The 18,109-nt window shown below is 42.1% G+C and overlaps 1 long non-coding RNA gene across 1 annotated transcript in view; it reads right to left on the bottom strand.

Annotated features, from left to right (window-relative positions):
• Positions 1–18,109, bottom strand: part of LOC138300197 (uncharacterized) — a 134,495-nt gene that overhangs the window by 80,187 nt on the left and 36,199 nt on the right. Inside the window, exon 2 of the long non-coding RNA XR_011204887.1 lies at positions 17,031–17,138. This is a non-coding gene — a long non-coding RNA (uncharacterized lncRNA). The remainder of the gene's footprint in view (positions 1–17,030; positions 17,139–18,109) is intronic.

The following is an 18,109-nucleotide window of genomic DNA, read 5'->3' as shown; positions in this document are numbered from 1 at the left end:
GGCCTCTCTCTCCGACTCCGTCTCACTTTCAAATGTTCAACCAAAGTGCCTAAAGATATAACACATTAGATAGACACAACTAAGGCATATTAACTGCATGCTCAAGTCACTCTTCAGGAATTTTGATTGCAAAGGGTGTGCCACTGTCCTCTCCCGAAGTAGCATTGAAGATCATCCTTTAATGCCATGTTTCTGCATTGACAAGGAGAATGAGCTCACATCACCTTCTCAGTTGGCGTGTTGCAGGATGTAGCTTCTAGCACATAGCCGGGTGGTCTCACGGTTGGTCATGCTGATGGTTCTGTGAAAGTTGTGTGAAAGTTGTCACCCATGGTAAAGGCTAGAAACTGCCATCGCCTGAAAACTCTTTTGGATTGTCCAAAGAACTCTATTTGAGGTCCCAATCCAAGATGAAGCAAGATTCTTTCCTGCTATTCCAGTTCCTGTTTGAACCATATTTAAAGGAGGCAATCGCAAGACGAAGACGTGTCACAATGTATTCACTCCCCATTTTACGCTGCATACATTGCCACTTATTCTCTATTTTTGGCCATTATTTTTTATTCTTGCATCTGGATTACTTTTGTACTCTTCTTTCCTTAGTTTTTAAAGTTCTGACTGGGACCCTCTTAAGGACACACCAAACACCTTTCACAAGTGTGATACTGGGCACCGTGGATAATTGGAGGAGTCACTTTTCCTTCAACAATCAAGAAATAAATTTAACAGACCTTCATCGAGTCCAGGCCTTGACACATACACATAGACAAATATCCAGCACAATAGTCCCATCCATGACCAGGTGCTGTCCCAGTCTCCAGATGTCAAGGTTCGCATGTGCACCACTAGTACGTGGCCTTACACTTCAAGCTGAGCTGCATCCTTTGTTTTTGCATCATACTGGTAGGACAGTATGAAGCCACTGTTGAGTGGTGGGGCTCATCCTTTCCGATACTTAACAGTCTTAGACACCAAGGTCGCTTATCCCTGTGAACACACAACACAATTGAGTATGTGCGACATACATAGTATATCTCATGTGCCATGTTGAATGTAGATATGTGCATAGATAATAGTCACATATTTATTTTTTCTACCCATTGTGTGTAAAATAAGCCTACTTTATATATTGATGTGTCTACTTGCTTTAAGGCCAACCTACATAAACGTCTGAAACAGACTTTACTTGTATGGAGTACATTTGGCACTTTTGGCACTTCTCTATGCATTCTGTCACCTTTTCCTGCTGCTTTTGAGATCCCATGCTCTATATTTACTTGCAACAGCAATGGATTGGTCCACCAAGTGAACATACCCCGACGTAAATGAGCCAGAAGTGCAACACGGGACATACCCAAGCCATCCACTCATCGGAACTGAATTCACCTTTATCGTGCTGCTAGTCACAACAAAAGCGCCCCTAAAAAAAGCTGAGGAGAGGACTGAGAGGTCCCAACTTCATTCAACAAAACGTAGAGCTAATATTTAGGGGGGTCTTTTAAAGTAGTGGCATAGCATGAGTGCTGAGGACGCTAATGCAAGGAACACAATATGGACCCCAGTGCTTCCCTGGTTGTTTAGTAGACAACGGACATAATTTAAGTGTTAGGTTACACTCGTATCCTTGAACTGCAGAGACACTTCATTTGGGACACTAACATCAGTTACATCGGTGAGTACCACCTGGGTTGCATTCCTTCTGAAACGTTTACAAGAAAGTATATTTATAGGGGAAATAGGGATGATCCGCTAACATACATACCCTTACAAGGGTGCATTTGTACAGGTACATAGGGTCAGGGTGTACCCAGTGTTGTGCTATAGCAGGAAATTGTGGATATTGTTATTGTTTTTCCACTTTTTGTTTGCCTGAATATGCTATGTAGCGGTACAAATGCGCCCTTGTAAGGATATTACCCTAACATCTGATCCTATTTATAAATAAAGTGATGCTTGTTATAAAACTGCTCTAATGCTCCCTGGGCTATATTTATATACTCAGTGTATCAGTTTCTACTTACCCTATCCTTAAGTACCTCTGTTACTGAAAGCATAAAATCTACAAAAGCATGCATCAGCAGGTGCAGAGCTTTTGGTGTTCGTGCCATCAGCACAGTGTCATCCACATAAAGGCGAGAAGGGAGTGGCAAGCCTTTGACTTTAAGTACGTTAGGAGAAGAAGTAATTAAAAAAGGGAGGAGCCTATTAATATATAAAATAAATAAAAGTGGGGCCAATACACACCCTTGTCTCACCCTACGAAAAACTCCTATATCACCAGACACCTCTCCCTCAGTGCTAATTCTAATTCTGGCCTTCATGTCCTTGTGCAAATATGCCAGAAAATGCACAAGTATTTCATCCATCCCATAACAAAGGAGGTTTTCTCATACTTTTGAGCGACTGACGTAGTCAGACACTGCGGTCACATCTATAAATGCCAGATATAAAGGGGATCATTAGGCAACAGTATACTTTCCTATAATCAAGGACAAATTCAAACATTGCTCAACTGTCCCAACCTGATTTCTAAACCCATACTGGCAAGGATGCAAAATAAGTGCGTCGGGTATCCACTTCTTAATTCTGTTATTCAGGACCCTCCCTAGAATTTTAACTGATGTATCAATTAAGGATATGGGCCTGTAACATCCTCGCTCTGATTGGTCTGCTTTCTTAAAGATAGGTACAATGATGGAGGTTTGCCAGGAGCTAGGTAATGGAGAATTAACAAGATTGTTGAAAACGTTTGTTAATAATGGGACCCAAAGTTTGGGTTTACACTTGGTACCCCGTCCAGGCCAGGCAACTTACCACAGATGCTCTGATTGATACCATACTCTACTTCCCTCAGGGTTACCTGAGTAGCTGGACAATAGTTAGTAACCAGGGGTGGGCACAGTATCAACGGGCGTGGCAGCATATATTTTTGTACAATGAGCTTCCCAGGTCTTGCTGGAGATATGGCAGCTAATTGTGCTCATAGTTTGTTTCATTTTTCTAATGTCCGTTACAGTGGACCAAAAGAGTTTGCTGTTCTTATTTGCCAAGACACAAGTGAATCCCATTGTTGTGTTAACACTTACCTTCGACGCTTAGAGATAGCCTCTTTATATTGCCTTTGTAAGGTATCCACCTCTGAGGGAAGCCTAGGTTTTTTGCAGCAAGCGCCCTACACAGTAAGGGGTTAACCACTGAGCATTTATGGTTGAACCACCTGGGTTTATTAAATGTAGGCCGGGAGAGTTTTAATAAGGCTTTTCTTATATTGATAGAGAGGTTATTATAAGCTCCAACCACCTGATGTACTGCGTCTCCTTCTGCCAGACAAGCCTCAACAAGTCATAGGTTCTCCTTAATTATTTGAATAAGGAATTAGGCTGACTCCCATAATCTCCACACCAATCTTATGTTATTTGTTGATAGTTGGAGATTAAAGGACCCGCTGTCCACTCTAAATTGTGGCTTAGGCGACATTAAGAGTGACATTTCAACAGGTTTATGGTGCCTGAAATTTGAGGGAACTACTTTCCCATACACAAGAAGCTCTTTTAAATTAGATTAAATGAAAAAAGTAGTCAGTTGTGAAGGAACAACCTTTACCCTTATAGGTTGGTGCAGGACGGTCATTTACTCCAGCTACCTCCATTACATTATTTAAGTTATGGGAGGCGAGATTGGTTGTCAACTCCAAGCCTTTGGGATCAGAACTTGCCAAAGGGCTTACCAAAGGACTGGCCGAAGCTCTTATGGCTGCATTGGAAGATTTAATCTGGGAGGGAAGTCTGGTATTAAAACCTCCTGCTAAGCAGAGTCGGGCATGAGGACCCCACCTTAACAACACTACTTAGCAGTGAATTAATGTAATCAAATAAAACTGCTGATTTAGTATTAGGGATATTGATAAAATCATTGGTATAAAAGTTACCCAGATACCCTTGTTACACCTTACAACTTAAAAACTATTATTGGGGGTCTCGGGCCCTGACACAGCCACCAGCAGCTAGGTTCACCCAAATGGCTAACCTCCCAATGCACGTCCAAAGCGAGATGGAGTTGCCAGAGTGCTATGACACAGTAAACCATCAATTTCGGTTGTCTGGGTATGCCAGGTTTCCTGAAATATAACAAAGCACCTTATAAAGACTCAGGCAAAGAGATCTTGGAGCAGAGCCCTGCCACTTTCCAACTTAATATCTTTAGTACAGCTTCACATGGGCCAGAGGCATGTCCTGGGAGTCGCAGAATAGCAGATTGAGAAAACTTTGTTAAGCAGATGGGTGTTAGTTAACTCCTTACTTTCAACGGGTCTGGCTTCCTGTCAATCTGCAGCTGCTAAATCGCTCTAAGCAGAGAACCTATTCTGGCATACCAAGGGCGGCCTGAGGTTCAGTGGGGCAGAGGGACAAGGAGGGACATTCATCAAACTTGGTTTGTAAAACAAAAAGCCTAGGGGAAGAGGAGTGATTCTAGATCCAATACAATCATAAATCTCGTGTACTTTCAATATGATTTTTACACACAATTTACCACAACTCAATCCCATTGTATCCTATTTTGAACATCCCACCCTTAGCACCATTATGATCTCATTTTTGACCCGAGGATTAAAGTGTTTGTGTCTGCCAAGCCAATGAGCAGTTCTGTTGCGGAGCTGCATCCACGATTCCATTTGGTCACCTCTGTGGGTGGGGTGTGGGGGGAACTCCTGCTACAACCAAAACGTAGGGGCAAGCTGAGGGAGGCAAACTCAGAGTCTTTATATTGGGGATAAGGCTTACTTCAGTTGGATCTGGGTTAGTTTTCCTGCCCCAGGGGGGCCTCTGTCTGCTGTAGCTATATTGCCAGTATGGCTGAATCCACCTTCTGACCCTGACGCTACACGTTTTGAATGATCTTTGTTGGCTACCAGGGTTGCTTCTGGAGTCTTCACAGATTCCCGTGCATTGTCATCCTTTATACAATGGACAATATTACTTGCCTGCGAGGGGGAGCACTCCCACTTGAAGTAGCAGTTGACTGTTTGAATAAGACTGCCATACAGCGCTGGATCTGGTCGGGATGGTCCACAATTGGTTTCAATTTCTTCTCCAGAATGACACAAAATTTCCCACATAAGACATCGTAGTTTATGGGGCCTGTGGTTACAGGTCGAATTTCTGAGCTAGCTGTGCCTCATTTTGTACTTGAAGACAAGAGGAGAGTTGGCCCTGTTGCTGGCCATTTGATGTCCTTTTTGACACTGGGGTCTTTCCTGTTGGTTTCTTCCTGTTGGTAGCAGGCCCTTGTTGTAACTGAGACTTGGGGATGCTCGGCAGCTCTGACTCAATTTCTACACTTGAACTTAAAGGATCACATTCACTGACTGTGGCATTCGTTTGCACCAGAATCCCAGGTTCAGAGGGCCTAAGAGCACTACCCTTGGGAAAAGAATACTCTCTAAATTCATCGAAACTGCCGTCCAAAACCTATGCGGCAGGACTCGTCAAGGGCTTATGAGCGTGTCATCTCCTGGGCCTGCCTTGCCTCCTGGAAGTCTGGGGGATTAGTCACACCCCAGACCAAGCACTGTCCAAAGTCGAATGGCAGGCAAGGAACCACCATGCAAAATCCTAGGAGAACCTAGGGCTGTCGAGGCTTGTCTAGCAGAAGACAATGTAGCTATAATGCACTTCTAATATGGCCATTCATCAAATTCTAAATCTGGTGTTAAGTGTCACTACTGTGTGTGAGTTTCAAAGATGGGTGCACATGGAGAACTTATGTTCCAGCATCAAAAAGCAGATATCTTTCAGACATTGCCAGCCTCATCCACGGATCTTAACTCAGAAAGACCACACTCTGGACTCTGGTGACTGCTGCTTACTTTGTGTCTGTAGCCTTGAAACCCAAAACATCCAAAATGTGGTTTTAAATAACATTGCAGAACTACACAGGGCCTGCTATACTACACTCGAGTTTCCAGTCAATATTAAACTAGTAAGTGAATATTTTTTTGATCGATTACTTAAAGTCATTAAAATATATTCTAAAAATCATTCAAAATCATTAAAATGTATGACAATGACCACACAAATCACAGCACTTCATGGTTAAAGCATTTTAAAAGAACAATTCTGCCTTATTGTTGCTGATAATTTTAAATGTCATGTCAAATTAATGTTTCTACAACACTTAAAAAACATATACTGGATAATCGTTGTCATACAGAGTAATCGGAAAGCACTCAATTAAATGATGTTTTGATGGGTGTTAAAATCATGACTGACTCCATCTTTAGCCCGGATTCAGCAGGTTGTTAGCCAAAGACATAACCCTCTCCAAGTGGCACGTTGCCAAGATTGACCTGATGACCTGATGGACAGCCAAAAATTCACAGCTTCCTGGCATGTTCTCTCTTCTTCAGCTCAAAAAATAATACAGTCTGATATAACATTCCAAGGCCTTGGAGATGTTAGTGTAGTTGATTATTGAGGAAGACTTTCAGTTTTGAAAAGTTGGCACTGACTAAGATTTGTTTGCTGCTTTATCATTCAAAATGATCAGATCAGGTGTGTGCAGTTGATCTCAACAGGAACGGATGTTAACATTACTTCTTTTTTCAGATCCTATTGTAGAAGTTAAGTGAGAATTAAAATCTTCAGATACAAATAATTTTCCAGCAGGAAATTGATGAGAAAGATTTTTTATAATTTCCCAAAGCGCAGTCAACTGAACCATCTTGATAGGCTTCCTTACGCTTAGCTGCTCCATAAAATGATTATGTTGTAGCACTATAATGTTACACATTGTAACCAAGGCAGTTGAAAATCAGTCTCCCGGGTCTCCAGGTTTAGTTCTGCGGTTATTTACATTGAGAGACGCCTTTTGCACGCCCCTGCAGGGAAGTAAGAATTGCTGGGATGAGAAATTCACAATAACTAATAATTGGGGTGGATATCTCCGTCGACGTTTCTTGAAACATTAATATTTCAGTGTTTCTACAAAAGACAGTGCATCAGGATCTAATAAAAGCCTGGCAAGACAATGCACGTTCCAGGAGCATATATTGATTTTAATCTTAAACTAGCCTGCCCTTGTAAGGCTTGTGCAGCCCTCTTTGAGGGCTAGGATTCGTTTGTTTATTCTCGAAATGAATGTGCAGATTAAAAAATATTTTTCTTTCTTTCTCCACTCATTTCCTTTCTTTCAACTTTTTAATCACCCAGATCTAAAATCAGTCTTTCAAGTCCTAATTGTCTTTTCATCGTTTATTTTTGTCTTTACATTTAGCTCCTTTCTTCCTGAATTTAAAATCCCATTCTAGTTCTGTCATCTCTCCCTTATTTCTCTTCTGCCACTCTTATTTTATCTCGTCAGTCCCGTGTTTCCATCAACTCGTCCTCCTTAATTCAAATCTTTGTTTTTAATATCTTTCTTAACTTCCCTTTTTCCCATCTTCATCCCATTTATCCTTCCTCCCCTTCTTTGTTCAATCCGTCCCTTCTTTACATAGACCCTGGCCGTCATAGGAGTAGTCCATCTCAAAATATCAGAATAATTGTGAGTGTCTTAGACTATCTGCAAGCATTTCCCATCCCCTACTCTGTGTTTGTTTTAACACTATGCATGGGCAGGGCAAGGGTATGCCTAGATATTGGCCCATAGCTCTCTGTGATGCAAGGCCCAGGCTATACCTCACTTATGAGGCCTTATAAGTACAATTGCATTCTGGGTCACTAGTTTTCTCTTCTGGCGGGGGCCTCAAATGGCAGGTCACAATGGACTTTCCCAGTAAGGAGCAGGTCAATACTGGTTTGCATAAGGCATGCCTCTGTCTAGAGTGACACAGTGGGTGGAAAACAATAGGTTGTAATGGTAAACATCCTTTATGCCGAATTTTTTATAACGAAGTCCTGGTTAACGAAAGCGGAACAACGCTTTCTTTAACCACGACTTCGTTATTTTGTGCCTTAACCACGCATGTCCTGAACAACGAACATGCATGGTTAAGGTACAAACAAGGGAGTCGGCTGAGGAGGACGACGCAGATGACAAGGTGACGACTCAGGTAAGTGGGGGGTTTTAGGTTTTGGGGAGGGGGTGGGGGGTCAGGGGGTTTTAGGTTTTGGGGTGGGGTTGGGGGGGTGGGGCGTTTTTGGGGAGGGGGTGGGGGGTCAGGGGTTTTAGGTTTTGGGGTGGGGTTGGGGGGGTGGGGCGTTTTTGGTTTTGGGGAGGGGGTGGGGGGTCGGGGGTTTTAGGTTTTAGGGTGGGGTTGGGGGGTGGGGCGTTTTTGGTTTTGGAGAGTGGGTGGGGGGTCAGGGGTTTTAGGTTTTAGGGTGGGGTGGGGGGGTGGGGCGTTTTTGGTTTTGGGGAGTGGGTGGGGGGGTCAGGGCGTTTTAGGTTTTGGGGTGGGGTTGGGGGGTGGGGCGTTTTTGGTTTTGGGGAGTGGGTGGGGGGTCAGGGGGTTTTAGGTTTTGGGGTGGGGTTAGGGATGTAGGGTGAATGGTGCCTATTGCTAATGATTTTATCAGGAATGCCTTTACAACGAAATATCGTTGTTAAGGCATTCGTGGTAAAATCATTAGTGGTAAAGACGAGGTCGGTGTTCCGACCTCGTTGTTAAGGTTAGTAGTAGTTTAAGATTCGGTGTTCCGTCATATAACCGGTTGTAATGCTACATAGATTGATTGCCAGTGATTTAGACTATTTGACAGTATTCGTCCGGTCACCATTTGTACGCCTAATGCCCCAGTATTACAGCCTGAGCCCATGACTTCCGCTCCATATTCTACCCAAGTTCGCCAAATACTTCACATTCTGTTGTGTTTTTCAGTCCCCCCCATTCTACCACCCCTGCACCCTGGACCTGTGCTTGGTCCCGGTCAGGTGTCAGGTCTTTCCACAAATCTGGACATGCCTGCAACAATAGAGTAGGTAGTATCATTTACCCAGCAATTTGATGACGTGGAACCTATGCCCCAAAGCAGAACAACCAAGACTTTTCCATCTCCGGTTTGGAGTTTGACTTTTTATTTCCTTTGGCTTTACGTTTACATTAAATTTCTTTTTTTTCTCTTTGGATATTAAATGGAGACATATGTTTTTGGACATTCATTTCTGTACTGTATTTTCCATTTGATTGAGAAATTTAAATTTGAATTCCTCATGACCCTTCATCCCACCTTCTATACCCTCACCTCTTCCCACATCTTGAAACTATTTTTATTTGCACTCACTTGAACACATTTTGTAATACGTATGTACTTCCGGGAACGAGAATGCCTGTTGGTGTTATAGCAACAGTGTTTTGCTCGTTTTTATTGGCCCATATATTTTGTAACATACGAACTATGCACAGCATGTACGTTCTTGCATTCCGCTTTATTAGGACAAAAGTGCATCGCACTACATGTTTTTGGAAGATGAATATGCATGAAGTAGTGGGGTTGGGTGTGTTTGAGAGGACAGTGGTTGTAGGTTGTGAGTGATTGGTTTAGGGTGGCTGACCCCAGATAGTCATTGACGGTAAACATGGACCCATCCTTCTTGTCACTACCATATCACACAGAGTCCTACTGGACATAGAAGTCATAAGCCTATGCCTCCATTGCCATCCCACCAGGTCAGCTGATTGGATATGATATGGAGGGCTGGCTTCCGGAGGGAGGGCAACATGGTGCTTTACAGATGTGAGAGAACAATTTATCACCTGGGAATCCTTGGCCACGCGATAACGGTGAGAACACTGGTGCTGCACCTGGATGAGAGAGTGGAACAAGGGAATCATAAGAAGCACCAGTTTGAGATATTTGAACCTCGGTGTACCGTGTGGCCCTCTCGTGTTAACAAATGGAAACAATTCTCAGTGGTGGTACCACAATACGATTGCAGGTCCCAGCGATGCACCAAGTGTGGTACTGTGCTAATACTGCAGGTGTCAGACACAAAGCAAGCTTCCCCACCATGGTGCTGCAATCCTGTGCAAGCTTCCTTTGCAGGTACCTAGACTGCAGTTCCGGATCCTGTACCATGGTACTAACACCACTGAATGATGCAATACGTTGGTAGAAAAGCTTGTGGGCTGGCCATGTGCAACAAAATCGGTATTTCTCTGGGTCCGCTGTAGTAAAGGATTGCTTCAAAATGTTATTAGGGAAAGTTTTCACTTTGTGAAAACACCTGTAATTATTGTTATGCAGTGACTGAGTATATTGTGTTGTGCACTCTTAAACGTGGCACTGGATATACTCCTCAGAGTTATTACAGAAGATCATGTCCCCCTCTGCTATGAAATGCACTCCATCTATTTTGTATATAGCAGATATGTCAAAGCAGATTTTGTTTGGTACATGGACTCCATGCCATAGTCTTTGGGGAAAAAAGTGACCAATAATCAACACATGAACTGGGATGTTGGTATTCTAATGTAGGTCAGAGAAGGAACTGCAACAGAATGAGAAGTGCATCATTGCACTATCATTCCAATACTTAGAGTGTTCTGTAGAGTGGCCAATGCTTGATAAACGTTTGACCTGAGGATAAGCTGCTAACCCGATCTTATTTGATCAGGTGGGAAACTATTGTTAGTGGGAATTTAAAATTCGCCTCTATCTGAACCACCTTATTGCAATGTTAAAAGTATAAATACAATTGTCTCTCAATATATATTACACATTAACCAATAGAGTAATATGGAGATATTCCTTTAAAATAAAGGTGAGCTTTGTTATGACTCTGATTTAAACTTAACTTGTATTTCCTCTCCTTTACTCTCCTCTCCTCCCCTCTACTTTCCTTTACTTTTCCAAAATAGTCCTTTCCTTTCATTTCCTTTCCTTTCTGAACGAAAGGAAACAAAGGGCAAAGCAGGGCCCAACAAAACGAATGAAATAAAAGGAAAGAAAATGAAGGGAATGGAAAGAAAATAAAGTAAAAGTAAAATGTGACTTAACAAATCATAGAAATTCACTGAAAAAAACCAAAAGTTAAGGTAACATTATAGTTGAGCTTAATAATAAGCTCTTAATGTATGTTTTAAAAAACTCACTAAAAAATAAAGGCTAAAGTGATGTTATAGTTAGATGTGGAAATGAGACATGACTTTATGTTTACAAAAGAAAATGTAGTAAAATCAGCTAGTTAGTGGTTAGTGAACTAACTGTGAGTTGCCTTCCACCATGCATTGCTAAATACCTCAATATTACATCGCTCACAGCATGCTAAATTACACCATTGACGAAACAGTAATTCAAGAGGGAGAGAGACAGAGAGAGAGAGGCTCCTGCAGACTGGTGTTTGGAAACTCTGGAATGGGTTTGTGTGGCACAGCACGTTAAAGGTAATGTCAAGGTCTCCACCTACGAGTGAGAGAACACAGTTACTAAAAGGTTGAGACAATAAGATGGGAATTAAACTGAAAGGTAATAAGGTGCAGGACCTACCCAGTGCAAGTAGAGGACGTACCGTAACCATACTCAGAAGACGAATATGAGGTGCCAATGTTGCACCAACAGAGAGGAGGCCTGGACAAGGAGACAAAGTGAGAAGAGGGAAACAAAGCAGGTAACCCCAAGCTACATGTAAGGAAACTGAAGGACCAAAGCGAACCTAACAAAGGAGAAAACATTGAAGATGAAGGGACGGAACAAGACAAGTATGAACTGAAGCAAAAAGCAAAGACTCCAAACAACAGCTGCTGTCAGAAATGGAAACTCTATAAAATTCTTGGTTTGACCCAGAAGTGTGATTGTGCTGGTCCTCTAGTGATCTGGGCTGTGCATGTGAGTCTAGAAAATATAATTTCCTTTGATGTATTTGCACAATGATTGTGATATCTATGGTCTTGTGGCCACTGTTCTTTGTGCATCAGCTTACCCAAGGACCCAGGTGTCAGTCAGGCATCACTAAGGCTCCCTTGTTACCGATAACCGTGTGCAGATGCCAGGCATACTGCTTTCAGTGTTAGTGAGTGGCCCTGCTCCCTTCTGTGCATTGGTGAGAGAATTATCTACCTGCTGCTGCCTTTGGGGATGAGAGGGCCCCACTTCTTCCACTCAGTAGATGAGAGCCCCTTCTGCTGTTTTTGAGAGATCCTATTTTTATGTTCACGAGAGACCCTACTTTCTACTGCTTTTGTGTTAAGGCCAAACAGACTTCCTTCTTGCTGTGGGGTTTTTGTTTTCATGTGAGAGGCTTTATTGTCCCGCTGCATATTGGTGAGAGGCCATGCTTCCTATGGTGTTTGGTTTAGAGAACAACCTCATTCTCTGCTGTGTTTAGGGACAGACTTTGCTCTTGCCTTCTGTGCTTGTGCTCCATCATTTCTATATCTCTTTTGGCCATCATTCCTCTCCCTACAGCACATTTTTGTGCAGGCTGCTGTGGACGTGTTTGGGCCAGCAGGTGTGCTCACTAAATCTAAACGTTCAATCCTGCACGTTGCTGCTTCTTGAAAACAACAAAAATAAGACTAAAATAAAAACACACTGAAAACTGTGACAGAACGTGGAGCCCCTTAGGCATTCACAGAGCAGGGCATAGAAAGTGAATGATGGATGCTGGCACCAGGCCCAAGGGTGCTCTAGAAGGAGACCGCTGATGTTCCTTTGCACAAAAGACTAGTATTATGCAATTGGGCATTTAGATGTATTTACTGTGCTTCATGTAGCTCCTCAATTCTCTGCTTCTATGTTCACCCCTCCGCCACACCAGTCACCAGGAGAGGTCTCATATTTTCTGCCACTTTGATGTTGAGGCTTAGACTGATTATCTCCCTGCTCAGCAGTATCTTCTCTTCACCCTCCCTCCTCCCACCGCATAGTGCCATTTTACCACTAATTTCTCCCGCTTTGCCTACATTTGACCACTACTTCCCCCACTATCTGCTGCTAACCTTCCACTGACCCATCCCTCTCCACCAGCCACCTTCTACCATTATTTCATCCCCGCCCCTTACTACTAACATCTTTCTTACCAGATCTCTCCATTCAACTAGAAGCTACCACTAATCCCTCTTGCTGCAGCCACTACCATTTCATAAGCCACCCTTATCTCTTCCTCTTCCACTCACATATCCCTTCCGATTATCATCTTTCCCCCACACCTGTACACCACCTGCCCGCCCGGGCTTACCCTGTATGACCTCTTTTATCATTCCCTGACCTCTCTTTGACTAAGTCTGGAGGCCCCTATCCTAGGCTCACTAGAACTGAATGGCATACCCTTGAAGTCACAGTATTTTGGCCTTGAGCTGTGCTCACATCTTAAACTTATTGTATTCTGTGGTCTCCGACAGAATGGAGATCCATCCTGTTACACTGTGAGGTTCAAAAGAATTGCAACTGACATAAAAAGCCTGTACTACAGAACCACAGAAAACGCTCTGTGCCATCACAAGCATACATTTGCAATGTGAGTCATCACAGCTATGTTATATGGTTTTTAAATTAAAAAAGAGCAGCCATGTCTGAGGGTTCTGTAACTGTTCAATGGAATGTATCGACAGTTGCTTTCTTTGGCCTTAATTACTAGATACATTTTGTAGTTTCTCTAATAGTCAGCCTACCTATGACGAATGCTTCTGGTAATGTTATGTTATCTGCATCTGAGAAGAGCATTCACACCATCGCAGTGGCCTCTTGGGACTTAGTAGTGTAACTAGACATAACAGGGCCTATTTCCAAACTCCATGTTGTAATACGTTTTGTAGTACCACAAACGCACTACAAAATGTTATTCTCAAAACTAAATGCGGATGCTCAACCTCCAGCTGTCCTATCTTTTTCTGTGCAGATATCTTACCACTAAATAGGAGTGGTTTAGGGAGGAGTAGGCAGTGGGTAAGGATGGTTAGGAAGAGTTTTGAGGAGGGATGTGTATCCACCCAAAAATGAGCAAGCCCATTCCTATACACAAACTGCACTTCTAAAATTACTACAGCCAAAAAGTGTCCCAAAGCAGTAGTCTCTGCTTCTGCTCTTAGCGGAAGTAAGACCAGCACCTCAAATGGCCAACCACTGGTACTGCAATACCCACCCATAGAAATAATTGGGGGTTTTAAAAAATAAGAAAATAATGTTAACTTTAATTATGTATTTCAAATATTTAACTATCTAAAAAAATATAATTTAAAATTAAGTAAAACAAAATCACTATTTGATTATAAAATACTTTAAAAACCTTTTTTGTATTTCAAAATTAATGTAACAATAAAGTTAAATAAAACATATTTTAAATACTTTTTATTAATTCTATGCACCACTTTTAATAATTATTAAGCAATATATTTTTTTATTTTAGGTGGGAATTTAAACTTCTGCTAAAAAATTTCTACTTAATTTGATGTATTGTATTTGATGTATTGAACTTAAATAAATATTGAATTCAAAATGAAATTACTAGGGCTGTAGCATTGGTTCTTTTGTTGCACGTATAAAAGAAATATATAAAAATTAATTTACATTAATATTTAACATACACATTTTTTTACTAATTTAAATGAACTTTGTTACTTTTCCTTGGTCTTAACCACATGGAGATGAGATCTACACCCCTGAGTATGAGGAGAACAAAGGAAGGAGAGAGAGGGTTTACAGGCAAAGGATTAACATCTTTAGCAAGACCATGGAAACAGTTATTGCCAAATACCAGTTCTCCCCTGATGTGTCACATGCAAATTAGGCACCCAATGTTTATTTTTTAATCAGTCACTGTGCTACATGCAGGGTTCTCCCTCCTGGGTACGGTGGTATTTCCTCCCCATACAGAGTGCCCCCTCACCTGTGGAGTCGCTATTCTGAGTGTGTAGGGTGCCCTCCCATATGCAGATCCCTCTGCTCTGCGTGTGGAGTCTCTGCTTTACACGTGGGACAGAGACTCCATTTGAGGAAGAGATCTCGGCCTGTTAGTCCAAACTGGAAATGTCTTACAGAAAGAAGGAGTAAGTCAGCCATTTCAAAATCAGTCTAAGCCATCTTTCTTTGCCACAACAGCATAGTACTCCATTCTGCTGCTCCCTGCCTTTTTCTTGTCCCCATCATAGCGAAATTACTTAATGAAAAGGCCCCATGAATTCCAAAACACCTTCATTTCTCACATTAGTTTTCAGTGGATCAGGCAGGCCAAATAACATCTCAGCAGGACCTGGGGCAGGAAAAAATAACCTTGAATGGGAGGCAGGCATAAAGACTTTCAACCACCAGTGAGGATGAAGCAACACCTAGCAGTGACAGTGCTTCCACCTAGAGAGCAACAAGATCTGTCACCAAGAGACTTGGGGAGGGCTGAAGAGCCAATTGGGTGGGCAAGGGACTTGGACACCACAAGCCAGGAGGAGGGAGTTATTGAGTCTCCTCCTACCTTTAAGCAAGATCAATCTGTGGTACCCCAATAGCAGGCCCGCACACATTGAGTCCCTTGTAACTCTTGAGACTACCATTCCAGTGGGGCTTCCAGCTGCACTCACTGCCTAGGCATCATCTTATCCTCTCAATGCCTGTCCAGAACAACTAAAGTTGAGGCTCATTTCTGCACCCTATACTCCACACCCCTCTTGTGCAGTCCACCCTCTTCCCCCTGATTAAGTGTCATTTGCTGGTCTCAAGGATGCCCTGAGGCTAACTGGGGAGATTCAGGGAGCAATCTTTTAAGATAGCCATTACCTAGGGCCTGATATATATATATATATATATATATATATATATATTGTCGGTAAGCATACTCTGTCACAATGCAGGTGGAGTATGCATAGAGCCAATATAATGATCCACTGACAGACCATAGTTTGACAATGGCTGAGACTACTTCATCTCTGCTGTGGCCAAACTTCTCCAACCGCCTGATGAAGTAAGGACCGTAGGATAATTGGCTATATTTGTGCCAACCTAATTTCGATGGGCAGATATATAGTCATTTTTTTATTGTCATCACTGCCTGGAAAACCCTGGTGATAAGGAGCAGTAAAAAGCTAAAAATGCCCCCTCGCCATGGAGGGCGACTCCCATGGTGAAGGACATATGTTTTTGTTTTCCAAAAGAAAATCTCTCTTTGGGATTTTCTTTCTGAAAATAAAAGAAAATAAGCTTGATGGACAGCACCATCATGTTGCCGGAGCTTTGCGTCAAACTTAAAAAAGCATTGACAGGAACCGCTGTGACAGCGGTTTGTGTCAATGCTTTAGAAATGACAGCATACTTGCCGTCATTTCTAAATTTGGCGGATGGGGACTCCATCAGGGCAGCGGAGTAAAATACTCTGTTGCCATGATATTGTTAACCCCATCCACCAATAAATAAATTAGACACATAGTCACCAAATTCCAGATACACTGAGAGATGATCATTGAGCAGCTCCGAACGTATTGTGCCTCATGACCTCTTTGATAGCGAGTCTAATGTTTCCACATCCCACCACACCTCCTGTTGTCCCATCTTCCAGTATGTCTATGGTCTCTGTTTCCTCTGCTACCCCTGTTTGTTCTGCTTCCTGTGATATGTCTAGTCCTTGGGGGACTGACTTTATTTGATTTTTAGACATGGACTCTTGATTTGGGACGTGTTTTTGATGAAGGACTATTTTTTTCTAGATTTTCATTACCCCTAAATATTTTTATTAAAATGTATTTTCTAAAATATATAAATATATTTGAAACTCAAACACAAATCTATTTCTTCTATTTACAAATGTAACTGTATAATGCTTTGTTTGTCAGGCAAAGAAAGTGTTCATTTAGTTGGAAAATGCTTTACACTTTGAAGGTAATCCAAGAACAAAACATACATAACACTTTCCTATGTTGTTAACACAACAGCAAACATTCAACACAGATGAAACTTAGACATACGTTTGTGATCCAAAATGTGGGACAACAACACTAGACCTTAAAAAGACAAAGGAACAGTAGTGTATATAACAGTGTAACAATATACATGGCAGGAGTAGATTTTAGTTCAAGTAAAAGACATAGTAAAACACATATTGACATTTATGTTTTGGATTTAAAAAACAACAATTGAGAACTATATAGTCAGATTGTTAGCATAGAGACATACTTGTCAGTGTTGGTTGCTTGCAGTGCAAAACCTGTCCTGTGTGTTGTCCTGCTGCAGTTGCAATGCCTTCTGCCCTTGCATAAGCACCCAATCTATTTTAATGAGTACCTGCAGGAAAGGGTAGTAAAATCAACATTAACACAACATATATAAATTTTTAGGAACTGTGTTACAGGGTGTTTATGATGGGTTAATATGTGATGTGCGACTAACAATGCTGGTATGAGGGAAGGACATATATGGACAAGTGCTTGTAGGCTTTGTTTTAGAGAGATAGAGAGAGGTGGTGGTGGGGACATGGTCTTACCTGGCATCATACTGATGTTGTTCTGAAGCGGCAGCCAATCTAGCAGGTGGGGGTGAATTGTGGAGAGTATGTCCCTTTTAAAGGATTGAGACATAGATTGGTTCCAGGTGGCCTTTTAAGAAGAAATTAAGCCAGCTAAATTCTAGATAACTTCTCCTTCACACACTTAATTCCATCTTGCCATTTTTTAAAATGTCTTACCATTTTTCTAAATGTTCCCCATGGTCCAGGCATCCTTTCCCAGTGCATTTACAGTGTCTGTGACCTCCTGTCATAAGGCTACCTTCTGGGTTCCATTGAGGAAGAATGGAGGCAGCCCATATAGTTCTGGTAGGATGTAACCACACATTTTAATACAACTGCTGTCTCTTCAGTTAAATTTATCTTCCTTTTCTCAGAAGGTAGAGTCCTTCAGGCAAAAAAGACAGTTGTGGTTGCAGGGCCAGAAAGCTGAAGTGGAAAAAATCAGATAGTTTTGACAGTATTTTGTGTGGTTATAAGAGAATGTGTGTAAGGTGTGGTTGATTTCTTTCAGCTGTATACCATTTTCCTATTCACTGACATGTGGAGGTCTCCTATTCATTACCATATGGAGGTCTCCTATTCACTGCCAAACTGAGGTCTACACCTCACATGTGAAGGTCTCCTATTGACCACCAAGAAGAGTCTCTGCCCTGGAGTCGGAGGCTTCACATCCACAGTGGAGTTCCCTCCAGATTTAAAATACTGCTGTAAGTTACATGTAGCCTCATCCTACAGTGCCAAATCTATA

This window comes from Pleurodeles waltl, chromosome 6 (genome assembly GCF_031143425.1).
Source record: "Pleurodeles waltl isolate 20211129_DDA chromosome 6, aPleWal1.hap1.20221129, whole genome shotgun sequence".
Classification (NCBI taxonomy): Eukaryota; Metazoa; Chordata; class Amphibia; order Caudata; family Salamandridae; genus Pleurodeles; species Pleurodeles waltl.
Note: the sequence above shows the minus strand (reverse complement) of the source record. Positions and strands in the feature narration are given on the sequence as shown.